Source organism: Cornus florida, unplaced genomic scaffold (assembly GCF_030987335.1).
Source record: "Cornus florida cultivar Cherokee Brave unplaced genomic scaffold, ASM3098733v1 CherokeeBrave_3.0.0_Hap2_Chr01, whole genome shotgun sequence".
NCBI classification, from domain to species: domain Eukaryota; kingdom Viridiplantae; phylum Streptophyta; class Magnoliopsida; order Cornales; family Cornaceae; genus Cornus; species Cornus florida.
The window spans coordinates 75818136-75835628 of NW_026775571.1; the positions used below are offsets into that span (position 1 = coordinate 75818136).

Consider the following 17493-nt stretch of genomic DNA (forward strand, 5'->3'; position numbering starts at 1 on the left):
CTCCTTTCGTCTTTAATCAAGCATGCCTAGACGCTTTTCATAAATTGCGTGAATTATTATTATCTGCTCCTATCTTGCAACCTCCCAATTGGTCATTGCTATTTGAAATCATGTGTGATGCTTCTGATTATGCCATGGGGGCAGTTTTGGGACAAAGAGTGGGTAAGCTTCCTTGTGCCATATACTATGCAAGTAAAACTTTCTCGGGAGCTTAATTGAATTATTCCACTACCGAAAAGGAATTACTTACTGTAGTATATGCTCTTGATAAATTTTGTTCCTATCTCTTAGGGTCCAAGGTTATCGTTTATTCTGATTATGCCGGCTTGAGGCTTCTATTGACAAAAAGGGAAACAAAACCTAGGCTAATTAGATGGATTTTACTTCTTCAGGAATTTGATTTTGAAATTAAGGACAAGAAAGGCACCGAGAATGTGGTTGCCGATCATCTTTCTAGGTTATCGATAGAGCCTTTCCTTAGTCTACCAATTTGTGACTCATTTCTGGATGAACAACTCTTTCAAATTTCCAATGGGAAAATTCCTTGGTTTGCCGACATTGTGAATTATTTGGCAGTAGGCAAGCTACCAACTTCTTGGTTGAAGAACAAAAAGAATCGTTTCTTCGCCAATATCCGGAATTACTATTGGGAGGACCCTGTCCTATACCGATATTGTCCGGATCAAATTGTGAGAAGATGCATTCCAGAGAGTGAGATTCCAAGTGTCTTAGTGTTTTGTCACACTCTCGTATGTGGTGGGCATTTTAGTGCAAAGAAGACCGCCTTGAAGGTTCTTCAAAGTGGGCTCTTTTGGCCCACTATTCATAGAGATCCCTACAATTTTTGCAAATCATGTGAGAGATGTCAAAAGATGGGAACAATGTCTAGAAGAGATATGATGCCCATGACCAATATACTTATTGTTGAGATCTTTGATATATGGGGTATTAATTTTATAGGTCCATTTCCTATGTTCTATGGCTTTCAATACATTCTTCTTGCCGTTGATTATGTTTCCAAATGGGTGGAAGCATGTGCTACCAAAACAAATGACCACTCCGTGGTCATTCAATTCATCAAATCTAATATCTTTGCTCGTTTTGGTATGCCAAGGGCTATAATAAGTGATGGAGGAAAACATTTCTGCAATCAATTCTTGAAGCACTTATTCCTTAAGTACTCCATCACTCATAAGGTAGCCACTCCCTGCCATCCTCAAACAAGTGGGCAAGTTGAAGTGTCTAATTGGGAAATTAACCATATTTTTGAGAAAACGGTTAACACTACCCGAAAGGATTGGTCAAAGAAGTTAAATGATGCTTTGTGGGCTTATCGGATGGCATATAAAACCCCATTGGCATGTCTCCTTATAGGCTTGTATATGGAAAGCCTTGTCATCTCCCGGTTGAGTTAGAACACAAAGCCTTTTGGGCGGTTAAAAAGCTCAATTTTGACCTTGATAAAGCCAGAGATAATAGGCTTCTTCAATTGAATGAGTTAGAAGAATTGAGACACAATGCCTATGACAATACCAAACTCTACAAAGAGAGAACCAAAACCTTTCATGCCAAGCATATTGTGAAAAAGACTTTGGAACCCGGTTAAAAAGCTTGGCTTTTCAACTCTAGACTTAAACTCTTTCTGGGGAAATTGAGAACTAAATGGGAAGGTCTTTATGAAATCATCTCTGTTGCATCTCATGGGGTGGTTGAAATCAAAAATTTGAAAAAGGGAAACATTTTTACGGTTAATGGGCAGAGGTTGAAACCTTACATCGAGGGTCAAGTCTTTCAAAGACATTTTGAAGCTGCACATTTAGTTGACCCGGTGGATACGCACATAGAACATTGCATTGATAAGGAACCAAAGACTCATTTCGAGCTTAATCCAACGAGTTCTTCAAAGAACCGTTTGTTGGGAAAAGTTCAAAGTACTCATCACCCCAACAAGGAGGGGATGCATCACAAGATCTTTGATCTGGGCTAAAAGAGCCCAACGTCTTGCTAGAGACATTAAAGACTAGTAAAGACATTCGTAGGGTGTCAAAACCCTATTCCTCCCCCATTTCAATCTTTCATTCTATTCCTTGTAAAGTCTAGATACCTGTTTTTGGTTCTCACATGCATTGTAAGGAACTTTGGTGAGAATTGTATAAGCTTTTATGTCATAATTGAGCATTTGGCAAAGTTCGATCGATCTCACATTGGAGTTCGATCGATCGAACTGTGGATTGCACTTAACACTTAGAAAATTTTTTGACCTGCATCCAAAATCAACTCTCGGTCCCATCGTTCGAACTCATTCTTAGATTGATCAGATATCTTTGATCGATCCAACTTCTAGGTTTGATCGATCTCAGGACTCAACACTTAGAAAAATTTTGAGCCTGCATTCACCTGCATCCAAAATCCGCTCTCGGTCTCATCGTTCGAACTCATTTCATGATCGATCTAAAAAATCTTCGATCGATCCAACTTTAAGATTAGATCGATCTCAAGTTCCAGCACTTAGCCATTTTCTGAACCAAAAACCTGCATACTCATGCCAATGCTGGATCGATCAAATTATTGTTTCGATTGATCTCGGTTTTGCATTTCATTATTCTGACTTTATTTTGAGAGAGAGAAAGTTTGATTGATTCAACACTACCTTTCGATCGATCGAACTAATGAGCAATAGTCTTTAAACAGAATTAATGATACTATTTCATTCTCTCTCTTCTTGGGTCTTCCCCCTTTTCGCAGTCCATCCCTCATCTTTTCGATTCAAGGTAAGATCCAAGACCCTAGAGCTATCTTCACACCTTGCTTTGCTAAGAAAATGCTTTCAATGTATGATTTGTTCAAATTTTCATGAAGATTAGTGGCCATGGATGAAGCTTTAAGTCTTTTGTGTACATATGTCTATATCCATCTTTATGCCATGTCCATTGTCACGAGTTTTTCTGATTTTTGGGAGTGTGGACCATTCCAGGTGGTCGGAATTGATGTTTGTTGTGTACCTGGACCCTCAAACATGTTCATGTGGGTCCTTTGCTTCCACAATCACAGATCTGTGATTTCTTATTTTTCACATAACTCAGTTCGATTGATCGAACTTGTGCCCCAGATCGATCAAAGTTCACACCTTATCACTTATAATGCTTGGCATACTTCACATCCTATCACTTGCATGGATTTTTATCATATATGTTTTGTCTATCCTATCTGAAAAACATGTTGCTATTGTACCTTTAATTTATTATTCTAGCACTTAATCCCATTGCAAGATTTCCTTTTTGCAAACCATGATTAAGAATAACAATTCTTCCACTTTAGCCACACCTGAGGCTTATGACCAGATATGTCGCTTAGAGGAGCACCTCCAGAGTTTAGAGGATATGTTGGTTGCTCTTAGAGCTGACATTAGTACCCTTCGTCTGAATGGATGGCTGCCATTCGAGCTGACATTTCTCGCCTCCGTACGGAGATCTTGACTGCCATTGATGACTTAGCCAGGGAGATCCGTGGAGCTCCCTCTGCCTGAGACTTCCAGTCTCTTTATCTTTTTATGTTCTCTATCTATGTTCTGTGTCTGCTACACTTGTGATACTATTATTTTTGCAGCCGGGTCTGTCGGCTTTGACAATCGATGTATTACACTTTATTGTTGTTTTTATCTATGATGGATGTTGTATGCTTTTATTGATACATCTGTCCTTTTAACTCCATCAGACGTATCACAGTGACTTCAGTGAGAGAGTGCTACCTAATTTCCAGGACCACCCTTATACCTTTCTCATTTCGTTATCTGTTTATCCCATTTACACTTGCATGACCACTGTGCACTGATTATCCCATTTTGTTATTTGATAAGTTTATCCAAGTGCTAATTTTTAGGACCACAGTTCATCCCAAGTTTGGGGGGGCAATGCCACGCACTTCGAATACCCGATCATTTTTGCTCAGTTGCACTGGTATACTCTTTCCTTTATTCTCTTTGCACATTAAGGATATTGTGCAATTTAAGTTTGGGGGGAATGGTGCTCTACAGTGATAGTTTTAAATTCAAACTTTTAGCATGACTCGTGTATTTGAGGGATATTTCTATGATTGGTCCATACCTAGCTATGATTTTGATCTTTTGAGGACTATATTGCTTAAAATTTAAAAATTGCTTGACTTGAGAGTCCAATACTCCTTGTATGCCTTATGAATGCCATTTAGGAGTAAATTTTTCGAAAGATTGATATCTTGTTTGCACTTGTGGTCTACATCATCTTGATTTTGTGATTGTTTTGAGATTTACTCTAGTCTTCTACACTAGCACCGGTGCACACTAGCATTCATTTGTGGGGTACATGCTTTGTTAATTATTGAATTGGTTATATCCCAATTGAGCTAGTAGTGCATTGAAAACTTTCATTCTTGATAAAGGTGGATAACAACCCCTTTTTCACTAAGTAGCTGGGATTCTAGCCTCATTAAGCACTGAACTTCTCGCGCCGAAAGGTGTAGGGCCCAAACTATAGGTTAATAATTGTTTAATAAAAAAATTAAAAAAAGTGAGGACTTCTCTCAAAAATTGAGAAGTAGGAAATGATTAGATGATTATTGTCTTGATTTGTAGCCTAGTTGATTTGAGCTTGTAAGTCCGTAGGGGTGTTTAAACACCTAGTGCCCTAAAGCCGTCTGGTTTGGGGGTCATTGACCTAACGCTCAACCTCATGAATCGCTAGAAAGCTTAATAGATCAACACATTGCACCATGCTTCCATCTTTGATTCCAAAGAAAAAAAAAAAAAAAACCGAGTGAAAAGAATAAACGCACCTCGAACAATAAAAGTTTTAATAAAAGGTCCACTTTTTGTCTTGATGATTGGTACTAGATTTGTGTGCTAGTTTAAGGGTAAGGATGTGATTAATTCTTTAGTTGGCTAAGATAGCAACACATTGATGCCGGTTCACTTAAAAGAATTCTAGAGTTATTTTGATTTGCATGATCATTTTCTTGATGTGTGGAGGACCATACTTGCTTACTTGATGTTGAGATTTTGGGAGATTGCTTGGAAAGGGTTGAAAAATTGCATACTTGAGGTAGTTTTCTCCCAATGCTTGTTTGCAATATTGGTACCTCTTTTGAAAAAATGAGCTTAATGTTTGTGGGTACCATTTCTGGAAACCCTCACGAGACTTCACTCGTCCACTAGGGGTAACCTAGGGGTTTAAAAGGCTTGTTACATATGCTAAATGCAATCGTACTCCCTACGAAAGTGGCGTTATCCATTTATTGTTTTCTAGTTTATAGTTGTTCATTTCATTCCTTTACTTTCTAGTTCATTGCTAGGGATTAGCAATATTTAAGTTTGGGGCTGTGATTAGCACTGAAAAGTGCATATTTAAACCCCTTAAGCTTAGGCATTCTAGTACCTTTATCTATCTTACTTTACCGTTTTAGATTGATTTCGTATTATTTCCATTTTCAGGCACTTATCCCAAAAATAAGCTAACTCAGCCAAATAAGAGCTTAATTGAAGCAATTCTGAGATTAAACAAAGAAAAGAGCAATGTGGACAAAGAAAGAAGCAAAATAAAGCAAAACAGCAAGTTCAATCGATCCAAGTCCAAGGTTCGATCGATCGAACATTGATCGATCTCAGTACTTCAAGATAGATCCAAGCCTTGACCTAAAACACTTAAGTTCGATCGATCCAACATCATTCTTTGATCGATCGAACACCTTTGTCCTTATCCAAATGATTGATCTTATCCACAGCTGTACCACCCACTAACCACTTTTGTCCTTTTCCCATAAATATCTTAGATTTGTCTTTTTCCAAAAAGCTCAGCCAGTTGGATCGATCCAGCCTAAGTTCGATCGATCTCACTTACTTTCGATCGATCGAACTTCCTCTAGTGTGAAAAAGTTAAAATTCCATCTCATTGAAAGTTATCTTTTATCCATTCATTAGGGAATATTGTGTGCATGACCCCAGCTCATTTTGGGTGTCATTTTAACCTACCTATATAAGGATAAGGATTGCTTTTTCAAGGGGGGCCAACATTATTATTCATATCATCTCTTGGAGAGGAAGTTTAGAGGAGGAGGAGGCTAGAGACATCATTGGAGATCTTCGTCAACAAAGAGCAGATTTCAACCATGGAGTTAGCTCTTGAGGGTTGGAGCATCCTCACCATGAGTGGCTAGACATCCTCTTGGGGCTAGAGTTAGCCCCAAGCATGCTTTCTATATCTTAATCTTGTGTATTATTGAGGGATTAGTATTGTAATTAATGTTTTGACACTTTGATATATATAGATCTTGTTTAGTCAATGATTTATGTGATTTTATGCTTCCAATTAATCATTTCATTCTATCCATATGTCTATGCATGTTAGAATAGATGTTCATGTGCTTATTTCTAGATTTTGTGTTGTTGATGCATATCTATGTGTATTGATGCCATAAATTTAGAGGTTGTCAAAACATAATGCTTAAAGGAATGTTCTTGTGATTCTCTAGATGGTTCATGCTCATATCTTGATGGATTGTGTCTCCTTCTTAGCTAAATTAGTTTAATTTTAATGGCTTAATTGTAGTTTAGTGATAGTATAATATTAGATGGGAAGACAATCCATGCTAGTTGTTTGATGCTCCATACTTTTGAATGCAAGTAGCATATGTCTCTAATCTTGTGTTGTATTTGGATTGTAAGCCTAATGAAAAGGATCAACGATTTGCTAGATATGTTGTGCTTTTCACATGCTATTTAGATAACATATACTTAATTGCTAGATATATTGTGCTTTTCACATATTGGTTAGACAATGTATGCTTAATTAGTTATCCTTGCTTGTTGAATCAACCAAATATACACACACCAATATTGCAACACCCTAATTGCCCTCATTAATCACTTGTCAATAATATAGAAATGCATTGCTTGGTGGTGATCTATAAACCCCAAGACTCTTCTCTCTCTCTTACTTACTCTCCATTGCATTCAATTACTTAGTCTAATTTAGTTGCTCTTTAATCTAATCAACCAACCAATCAATTGTTTGATCACTCGACCTACTAACCCTAATAGCGATTCCACAATCAACTCCGACTCCAATCACTTGGGACGATCCCTACTCGCCCTAGCTATATTTATAGTGAAAGGTAGTAGTGGCTTTTACAAATGTAAAACTTGTCCCTCGCCTAAATTGCACGCTTCTTCAAGCTTGTGGTCACCGCGACCTACAATATAAGGACCAACAGTTTTATTAAAGTATATTGGAATGTGTATGATGCGATGATAAAGGAATATCACAGTGGAGTGATTAATTTTTAGGCAGGTAAACAAATTGTTGCTTATAACTATGTTGTGTGGGTACGAGACGATTTCCAATGAGTTTATAAAAGTTTGATTTCAAAGAAAGAATTCCTAAGACAGAGCGATATTGTAACTGTGAGTAGATTTCGGAGTATTTCGTACACTTTCTGTGTTTTGCTCTGCGGAGTATTCAGCAATTTTTGTTTTTATAGTTTTATTGGTGACATAAGTATATGATCGACCATATGGTATTTCGACATGTTTCCGTGATATTGCCATTCGACGTGTGAGGGATGGGCCTATGACACTGAATATTGGCAGACTCAGATTTCTAGCTAATCTAGTGGTTCTGGACATGCACACTTAGGATGTGATACTTTGGATGGATTGGCTATCTCACTACCATGCCCAAGTTAATTGTTATGATAGGTTTATTATTTTCATCATACCTGGTCAAGATATATACGTCGTCGCTATGCCACGTTTTAACTGGGTTACTATAACTTATTTGTTTTATATGGAGGAGGAGACTGATGAGGAGATTATTGTGTCATTGGATAGCATACCAATTGTATAGGAATTTTCGGATGTTTTTCAAGAGATTCCAGGGTTGCCACCAAGTTGAGAGATAGACTTTGTGATTGACTTAGCTCCAGGCACTACGCCTATTGCTCGAGCACCATACAGGATGACACCAGTAGAGATGCGAGAGCTAGGGGATCAGATTCAGCAATTGCTCAGTCAGGGTTTTATTCGTAAGAGTACTTCACCTTGGGGAGCACCAGTTTTATTGTAAAAAAAAAGGATGGTGTACTTCGTTTGTGTATAGATTATAGGGAGTTGAACAAGGTTACTATTTGGAACAAGTACCTTTTACCCAGGATTGATGATCTTTTTGATCAGTTGAAGGGAACTATATACTTCTCTAAAATTGATCTACATTCTAGATATCATCAACTTCGGGTTAGGGAGCAAGATGTTCCTAGGACAACGTTTCTCACTAGATATGGTTTTTATGAGTTTCGTGTCATGCCTTTTGGATTGACTAACGCACCTGTAGTCTTCATGGATTTAATGAAAAGAGTCTTCAGGGCTTACTTAGATCAGTTTGTCATTGTATTTATTGATGATATTTTGATTTATTCTAAGTCGAAGGAAGATCATGCTAGACATCTTCGCATAGTGTTGCGAACGCTTCATGAGCACCAGTTATATTCGAAGTTCAAGAAGTGTAAATTTTGGCAGCGGGAAGTGAAGTTTTTGGGTCACGTGGTGTCAGAAAGGGGAAGAGCGATAAATCCAGCCAAGTTATCGGCAGTGGTAGAGTGGGGACAGCCTACTTCACCTACAGAGATTTGGAGTTTTCTCGGATTGACAGGATATTATCGTAGGTTCATTCAGGGGTTCTTAAAGATAGCAGGACCACTCATTCACTTAACTAAGAAGGGTGTACGATTTGTGTGGGATGAACATTGTTAGAAAGCTTTTGATGAGCTAAAGAGCAAGTTGACTTCTGTACCGGTTCTGTTTACTCTACAGAGCGGGATAGAGTATCTTATCTACACAGATGCTTCTTTGGAAGGTCTTGGGTGTGTTTTGATACAGGAGGAACGACTAATTTTGTATGGATCTTGTAAGCTTATGGCTCATGAGCTTAATTATCCAACACATGATCTGGAGTTGGCAGTTATGGTCTTTGCTTTACGTATTTGGAGGCATTATCTGTTGGGGGAGTCCTTCAGATTATTTAGGGATCACAAGAGTCTGCTGTATTTATTCACTCAGTGGGAATTGAATATGAGACAGCGCCGATGGTTTGTGAAAAACTATCATTTCTCTATATAGTACCATCCAGGGAAAGCGAATGTGGTGGCAGATGTACTCAGTCGCCGACCCTATATGAGTCTATCTGCTATATTCACCATTGAGTGGAATGCTTTGAAGATAGTTAATGAGTTGTCTGATGCTTTTATGGCTTGCGTGGTAATTACACATTCTATCATTCACAAGGTCTTGAAGGCACAACTCACAGATCCGAAGTGCACTGACAAAGTTATAGAGATAGTTTGTGGGGAGGTTCCATCTTACTATGTTGGGACTGATGGAGGTTTACGGTACAAAAAGCGTTTGGTAGTACTTTATACTGACGATTTAAGGAAGGATATGATAACTGAGACTCATCATTCTGAGTTTTCTGTTTATCTCGAAGGAGATAAAATGTATCAGGATATGAAGCGGTAGTTTTGGTGGGGAGGTATGAAAAAGGACATTGCTATTTTTGTCTCTCAGTGTAGTACTTGTTAGATGGTCAAGATTGATCATCAGAGGCCACCAGGATCTCTACAACCACTACCTGTACCGGAGTGGATGTGGGAAAGCATTTCTATAGATTTTGTGGAGGGATTGCCTAATTTATTTAAGGATCACAATTCCATTTAGGTCATCGTTGATAGGTTAACTAAATCACTTTCTTGCCTATTCACACTAACTTCACTTTAGAGCAGTTAGCAAGACTCTACATTACAGAGATTGTGAAGCTACATGGCATTCCGTTATCAATTATATCGGATAGGGATTCGAGCTTTGTGTCAGGATTCTGGAAAAGTGTTCAGCAGTCTTTGGGTACAGAGTTGCATCTTAGCACTGCTTATCATCTTCAGACAGATGGTCAGACCAAGAGGGTTAATCAGATTATAGAGGACATACTTCATTCTTGTGTGCTTGACTTCAAGGGCCGCTGGGAGAATTATTTACCACTTGTCAAGTTTGCATATAATAATAGCTTCCAGAAGACTATTGGTATGGCACTGTTTAAGGCATTGTACGGATGACCATGTTGATCTCCTGTTTATTGGATGGCGGTTGGCGAGAACAGATTTTTGTGTCCTCAGTTCATTAAGGATACTTTTGAGAAGATCGCTCTTATTTGGGATCGCATATGCACTGCCCAAAGTAGGTAGAAGAGTTATACAGATCGTCGTACTCCTGCCTTGGAGTTTTAGGTTGGGGATGAGGTTTTCCTCAAAGTGTCTCTTATGAACGAAGTGATGCGCTTTGGGAGGAAAGGGAAGTTGTCACCGCGGTTTGTTGGTCCATTCATGATTACGGATCGAGTTGGAGATGTAGCTTATCGGTTGGCACTTCTGGATCATTTGGATCGTGTGCACAAGGTGTTTCATGTTTTCATGTTGCGAAAATTTCTGCAAGATGATGATCGGTAGCAGCATATCGATGTTGGTGAGATTGAGTTACAGCCGTATGCAACATATATGAAGCCATCGTGTCATATTATCGACCTTCAAGATCAGATTCTTTGTAATAAGGTTATACCTTTGGTGCGTGTTCAGTGGAGTTACCATAATGAGGCTGAGTCTACTTAGGAACGAGAGGATGTCATTCGCTCACAGTTTCTTGAAATAATGGAAGAAGGTAAAAGTGAATTCCGAGGATGGAATTCCTTTTGTTAGGGGAAAAGAATGTAATACCCTAATTTTAAAAGGATAGTCTTAGTATTTTCTTTTATATTTTTATTGCATTTTTATATTCATTATGTGATTATTTAGTATTTGTGTGATTATTTGGTATTTGTTTAATGATTTAATTGTTTAATTGATGATTTACTTATATGTTTATTTTAATTAAGTGGTTAAATGTAATTTATGGGTTTGTTTGAATTTAAATGTTTTAATTGAATTATTTGTTGTGTGATGATGTGTAGCTTAATTGGTATAATTTTAAAATTTTATTTTATTTTAAATTTTATTTAAGGATGGGATTGGATAGTAAGGATTAAATGGGTACAGTTAATACCCATGGATGCTTATACATATATCTATGGGTGTATATGTATATCAGGTTACTTTAGTTATTATTGGTTGTCAATAATTAATTAGTATGATTATTCATTATATATGAATTATATACTTTTAGGGTTTTATATATATTTATGAAATCGCAGACTTATATACATATAGCTATTTGATATTTTAATTTCTGTTCTTTTTCTTTTCCGTCTCCTCACATGAATAGAATTAGGTTAAAAGTTATTTTGTCTATAAATATAACATGATAAGTCTGCTTAGGGTTAAAAACAAATCCCTATTCACAAACAGAGAGGTTTGAGAGAACTGAAAGTTCATGTTAGGGTTTCGGCCATAGGTTGAGGGTCGGACCAAGGAGGAAGGAAGGTGATTGCTTGTGGCTTGAACCAGGAGCAACAGAGATATTTAACGGTAGTTAAGGAGTTGTCAAAAAAGTCAGAGACGATGGTTCACGGTTTCAAACTGAAACCTAAGGCAAGTTCTATATCTTACTCCTTCTCGTAGATCTGTGTTTTGTGCATGCCTAGATAATCTCCAAGATTTAATCAGACTTCAAAATTGAACTTGTATGCATATTAATTCAGAGTTTTCATTGTATTATCTGATGTTAATTGAAATTGTCGTATCTCATAAATTGTTTTATTTTATGTACTCTAAATTGTTGTTTATGATGCATACTGTGTTTAAAGTGTTTCTGGAATAAATTTGGGCATAGATTGAACTCCTAGGAACCCTAATAAAAAGTTACAGAGGTGTTTAAACTTGCCGGAGACAGGGTGAAGGAGTAGAATAGGTAGGAATTGGGTTAAGGCTCTCAGAGAGGGAGAGAGCCGGCTCCATGTGATGGGGAGTCAGCCTCCTTTGTGGTGGAGCCTGCTCTACACTTTTGAGAGTAGGCTCTCTTGTTGTGATGCATACTGGAGGTTATTTTACGCACTGTTTGAATGTTTTGGGGTTCAGGAACTGATTTGGGTTAATAATGGGGGTTCTAAATATTATTTCGTGATATATTAAAACCTTGTAATGCATAATTTAGGCTATCTGCTAATGATTAGATAATATGAAATTTTAAACAAAATAGCATGTTCTTAATGAATTTAGAGGATTTAATTGCTTAATTTTATTTTAGCAATTTAAAAGACTGTGACATGATTTTTAAATCTTGTATTGGATGCATAATATGGTCATATACATATCAGATTTTTATTATGCTTATTCTAGACTATGATTGATGCAACTATTTATTTCTGTTCTGTCAATTATATGGATTTTATGGATTGTATGCACTAATATGGGACGGTGGCATATTAGGGATGGATTAGTTCAAAATACTAAATCTTACCTACTCTAGAATAAGGGAATGGATTAATTATAATGCTAAATCTCACTTATATTTCGTGTCAAGGCAACGAACAGTTGAGTGGCACTACCTTGGTTTTGGATGGATTTATATATATATGATTATGGTACCACGATATGAGCTTGAGTCTTAGGATCAATGGTTAGGGAGCGTATATGCATTGGGATGCATAGCTGGCTATGATGGTAGAGGTGTACCCTGTTAGGTCTAGGTACTCATGCCCACTTCAGGTGCGTTTTGCGTGTTGCCTACTAGTCAGGTTGAGACCGCCTTGTAGTCCAGAGAGAGTCCCTTAGTGTGGATATATATTTATAGACTAGTTTGTTATTATTGAGTTTTTTAGGATATATCTGCATATCGGGTCTCTGTTTGGATTATAGTTAGAGTAGAACTTATTCGTGAGCTTGACCCACTATTATTTTTCAGGTGTTCAACAGTTACAGGCTTAGAACTTGTTCGTGCTAAACAGGGACCGTCATTCACTCTTCCGACGACGTAGGACTTTTATTTATGTTTTAGCTTCAGATTTCCTTTTTAGTTCAGTTTATTTTTCAGTTTGGGATTTTATTAGAGGTTCACTAGATGGATTCCTGAATTGTTTAATTATTGGAGGTTTTGGATTTATGGGGATTATGTTATTATTTATTTCGAGTATTTATTATTTAGAATTCTTTCAGCCTATAAATTCTTTATTCTTTATTTCTTTCGTAATCAATGCTTGTTTATATACTTAATTGTTTGGTATTCCATGGATCTGTGCTCGGATTTGATCACTCATGGCTCTAGAATCGAGGGGTATCACAACCTTGGAGGTCCGAGGCCCTCCCATCGTGGAGTTTCCCGAGATGCGGGATTGGTTCATTGTTTCTTTAGTATTGTTTCGATCTAGAACATCGCTTTGGGTATTTAACGGCTGCCGAGGAACCCTCTGCTGAAGAGGAGGGTTTTTGAGTCCGGGTGTCAATAATGGATCTTCGTTCTGGCGCTCGAGTTGTGGGATGATTGGCGGATCATTTTGCCAAGCGTTGACCTAAAGTCCTTCATTTTCCTATCGTAGAGCATTGATTTGCACTATGTTGGCTTTATTAGTTGATGAGCACTGAAAAGTGCGCATTTAAACCCGTTAAGCTTAGGTATACTAGTACCTTTATTTATCTTACTTTACCATTTTAGACTAATTTCATGTTATTTTTGTTTTCAGGCACTTATCCCGAAAGTAAGCTAACTCAGCCAAATAAGAGCTTAAAAGAAGAAATTCTGAGATTAAACAAAGAAAGGAGCAAAGTGGAGAAAGAAAGAAGAAAAAGAAGCAAAAGGGTGGAATTCAGATTTTTGATCGATCCAAGATGAAGGTTCAATCGATCCAACATGGATCGATCTTAGCATTTTAAGATAGATCCAAACCTTGAACCAAAAACAGAAAGCCCAAAGTTCAATCGATCCAATACTATCCTTTGATCGATCGAACACCTTTGTCCCCATCCAAATGATTGATCTTATCCATTTGTACCACCCTACCTACCACTTTTGTCCTTTTCCGCATAAATATCTCCAAAATATCTCAGTTTTTTTCTTTTACGGAAAACTCAGCCACTTGGATTGATCTAGCCTTTGTTCGATAGATCTCAGCCAAGTTCGATCGATCCAAGTCCAAAGTTCGATTGATCGAACTTTCCTCCAGTACGAAAAAGTTAAAAAACCAGCTCATTCAAGTTGTCTTATATCCAATCATTGGGGAATATTGTATGTACGACCCCAACTCATTTTGTGTGTCACTTGACCTACTTATATATAGAATATAATACACTTTTTGAGAAGGAGGCTAAAATTGAATCTAGTTAGAGGGATACAACTTTAGAGGCTATTCTTAGTGTAGAAGAAAAGAGGAGGACACCATTGGAGGTTCTTCATCAACCATGGAGCTTGCCCTTGAGGGTTGGAGGAGCACTACCATAAGTGGCTAGACATCCTCTTGGGGCTAGAGTTAGCCCCAAACATGCTTTCTATATCTTAATCTTGTGTATTATTGAGGGATTAGTGTTATAATACATGTTTTGACACTTTGATATATATAGATCTTGTTTATTCAATGGTTTGTATAGTTTAATGCTTTCAATTGATCATTTCATTCTATCCATATGTCTATGTATGCTAGAATAGATGTTCATGTGCTTGTCTCTAGATTTTGTGTTGTTGATGCATGTCTATGTGTATTGATGCTATAGATCTAGAGGTTATCAAAACATAGTGCTTAATAGAATGCTTTTGCTATTTTCTTGATGGTTCATATCTATTTCTTGATGGATTGTGCCTCTCCCTTAGTTTAATTTCATGCTAGTAGTGTAGTTGTAATGTAGTGTAGTGTAACTGTTAAGTGAGAGGACAATCTATGCTTGTTGTTTGATGTTCCATGCCTTTGAATGCAAGTAGCATATATCTCTAACCTTGTGGTGTATTAGGATTGTGTGCTTAGTGAAGGTTAATGGCTTGTTTTGATCTATTGTACTACTCACATGTTGTTTAGACAATAAATGCTTCATTGCTTGATATATTGGGCCTTACACATGATGTTTAGACATTATATGCTTAATTGGTTATCCTTGCTTATTGAATCAACCAAATACACACACACACCAATATTGCAACACACCATTTACCCTCATTAGTCACTTGTTAAAGGTATAGAAATGCATTGCTTGGTGGTGATCTCTAAACCCCAAGATTTCTCTCTCACTTTTACTTACTCTTTATTGCATTCAATTGTCTTAGTTTAATTTCATTACTCTCTAGTCTAATCAACCAACCAACCAATTGTTTGATCACTTGACCTACGAACCCTAGTCACAATTCCACAACCTTGTTCAACCCTCACAATCCCTTGGGACGATCCCTACTCGCCCTAGCTATATTTTTAGTGAAGGTAGTAGTGGCTTATAAATGTAAAACTCTTGGCCCTCGCTTCTCAATTGCACTTCTCTAAGCTATGTGGTGGACAACGACCATAGTTTTTGGCGCCGTTACCTGGGATTGATTTGATTTGGCAACGTGGAAATTGTGGAATTCAATTAGGATTAGTACTCTTTTGATCGTGTTTTTACTTTGTTTTTATTTTTCATTTGATTACTTATTGTGTTTGTTCATCTTTGACTAGGTGCATTGAGCAAGAATGCAAGCAAATGAGCGTCTAAGCTAAGAAGCAAAGCAAAGCAAAGGAAGTAAAAAGCTAGAAATTGAAAATTGAAAATTTTTCTAAGCTAAGCTATTAATTTGGAGTTGAAGTGCTATAGGACCTTTGTGAGTTTTTCTCAACTCAATCTCCTTAGTTAAATCATGAGCCCGCGTGGAAGCATTGCATTTCATTTGTAGATAAATCGTGAGCCCGCGAGGAGGCATTTCATTTATTTTTCTTGTCATTGCATCATTGTTGTTTCAAATAAGGGAATTGTGTTTGTGGAAGAAGTCTAATTGCATTGTTGTGAAGGCATAGTGTTTGTTCATTTGTTGTGCTTGCTTGTTTGCATTGTGTATGCATGGACGTTGTTTATTAAGACCCACTCTTGTCCCTTTAGATTTGCATTTTGAATCCATTGTTAGAAATCCTAGGGGAAGAGGAAGTTCAAATAGAACCAATCTATTAATGGATGACCATAATGATGATCACGTTGAGGACCTTGGTCTCATAGACCAACAAGGTATTCTTCATCCTAATGTGCACAATGAGAACATACAAGTACCATTAGGCATGCCTAGGCCATACATTCACCAACCTCAACAACAACAAGGCTAAGTTCCATTTGGAATGCCAAGGCCAATGTATGCTCCACAACCTCCCATCATCAATCAAGGAATTCAAAATCAAGGTGTTCATGTTACACCTCAAATAGCTAACCCACCACTTGCTTTAAGAGACCATTATGTGCCAAATGAGTATCATGCACCTACATGCATCCAATTGCCACCATTTAGAGCACACCACTATGAGATCAAACATAAACCATTCAAATGCTTCCTAACTTTTATAGACTTCCTAGTGAAGAACCTTACAAGCATTTGGATGAGTTCTTTGAAGTTTGTTCCACCGTTCGATATACGAACATGCCGGAAGAGGTCTTAAGGCTTAAACTTTTTCCATTCACCTTAAAGGACAAGGCAAAGTATTGGTTCAACAATCTTAGGCCTTTTTCAATCACTTCTTGGGCAGAAATGCAACAAGAGTTCTTGAAGAAGTACTATCCGGTTTCGAAGACCAACGCCATGAGAACGTCCATTAGAGATTTTACACATAGGGATGGGGAAACATTTAATGAGGCATGGGAACGCTTTAATGAATTGCTTAGGAAGTGTCCACATCTTGACATGCCCAAATGGAAATTAGTTCAATATTTCTTTGAGAGCTTATCGGACAATTACAAGGGTATGGTTGATGCTTCCATGGGTGGTTCTTACATTGATAGGCATGAAGATAATGTGTGGCGTCTCTATGAAAGCATGAGTTAGAATTCACTACATAGAACATTGTCTTCAAAGAATGGTAGAAATACACAAGGTAGGAAAAATGTTGGCTTACATCAAGTCGACCATTCAAATGAGATAACCGCCGAAATGAAATCTCTATCTCAAAGGTTTGATTAATTCTTGATTAACCAAAACTCAGCGAACCAAGTATCTTCTTACCCTAACCATTCTCATCGTGCATCCAATGAATTATGTATGACTTGTTCTCGTGTTCTTCATTCTACTTCTCATTGTCCTCACGGGGCAAGTACAAAATGAACCTAATGAACAAGTCAATGCAACTTTTGTGAATCAAGGGGGAAATCCTTATGGTACTCGTTACAATCCAAGTTGGAGAAATCATCCGAACTTCTCTTGGAAAAACTAAGGAAAGGGCTCAAACTGCTCCTAAGGCGGTTTCCATGGGAAGTATATTCCACCTCCACTTCAAAACCAAGGATCCCAAAGTTATAGGCCGTACCAATCACAAGGGAATCACTTTTCTAATTCTCATTTTCCCA

The 17493-nt window shown here is 37.5% G+C and overlaps 1 pseudogene; it reads right to left on the reverse strand.

Annotated features, from left to right (window-relative positions):
• Positions 1-16738: 16738 nt before the first annotated feature.
• Positions 16739-16836, reverse strand: LOC132282929 (small nucleolar RNA R71; annotated as a pseudogene).
• Positions 16837-17493: the final 657 nt, after the last annotated feature.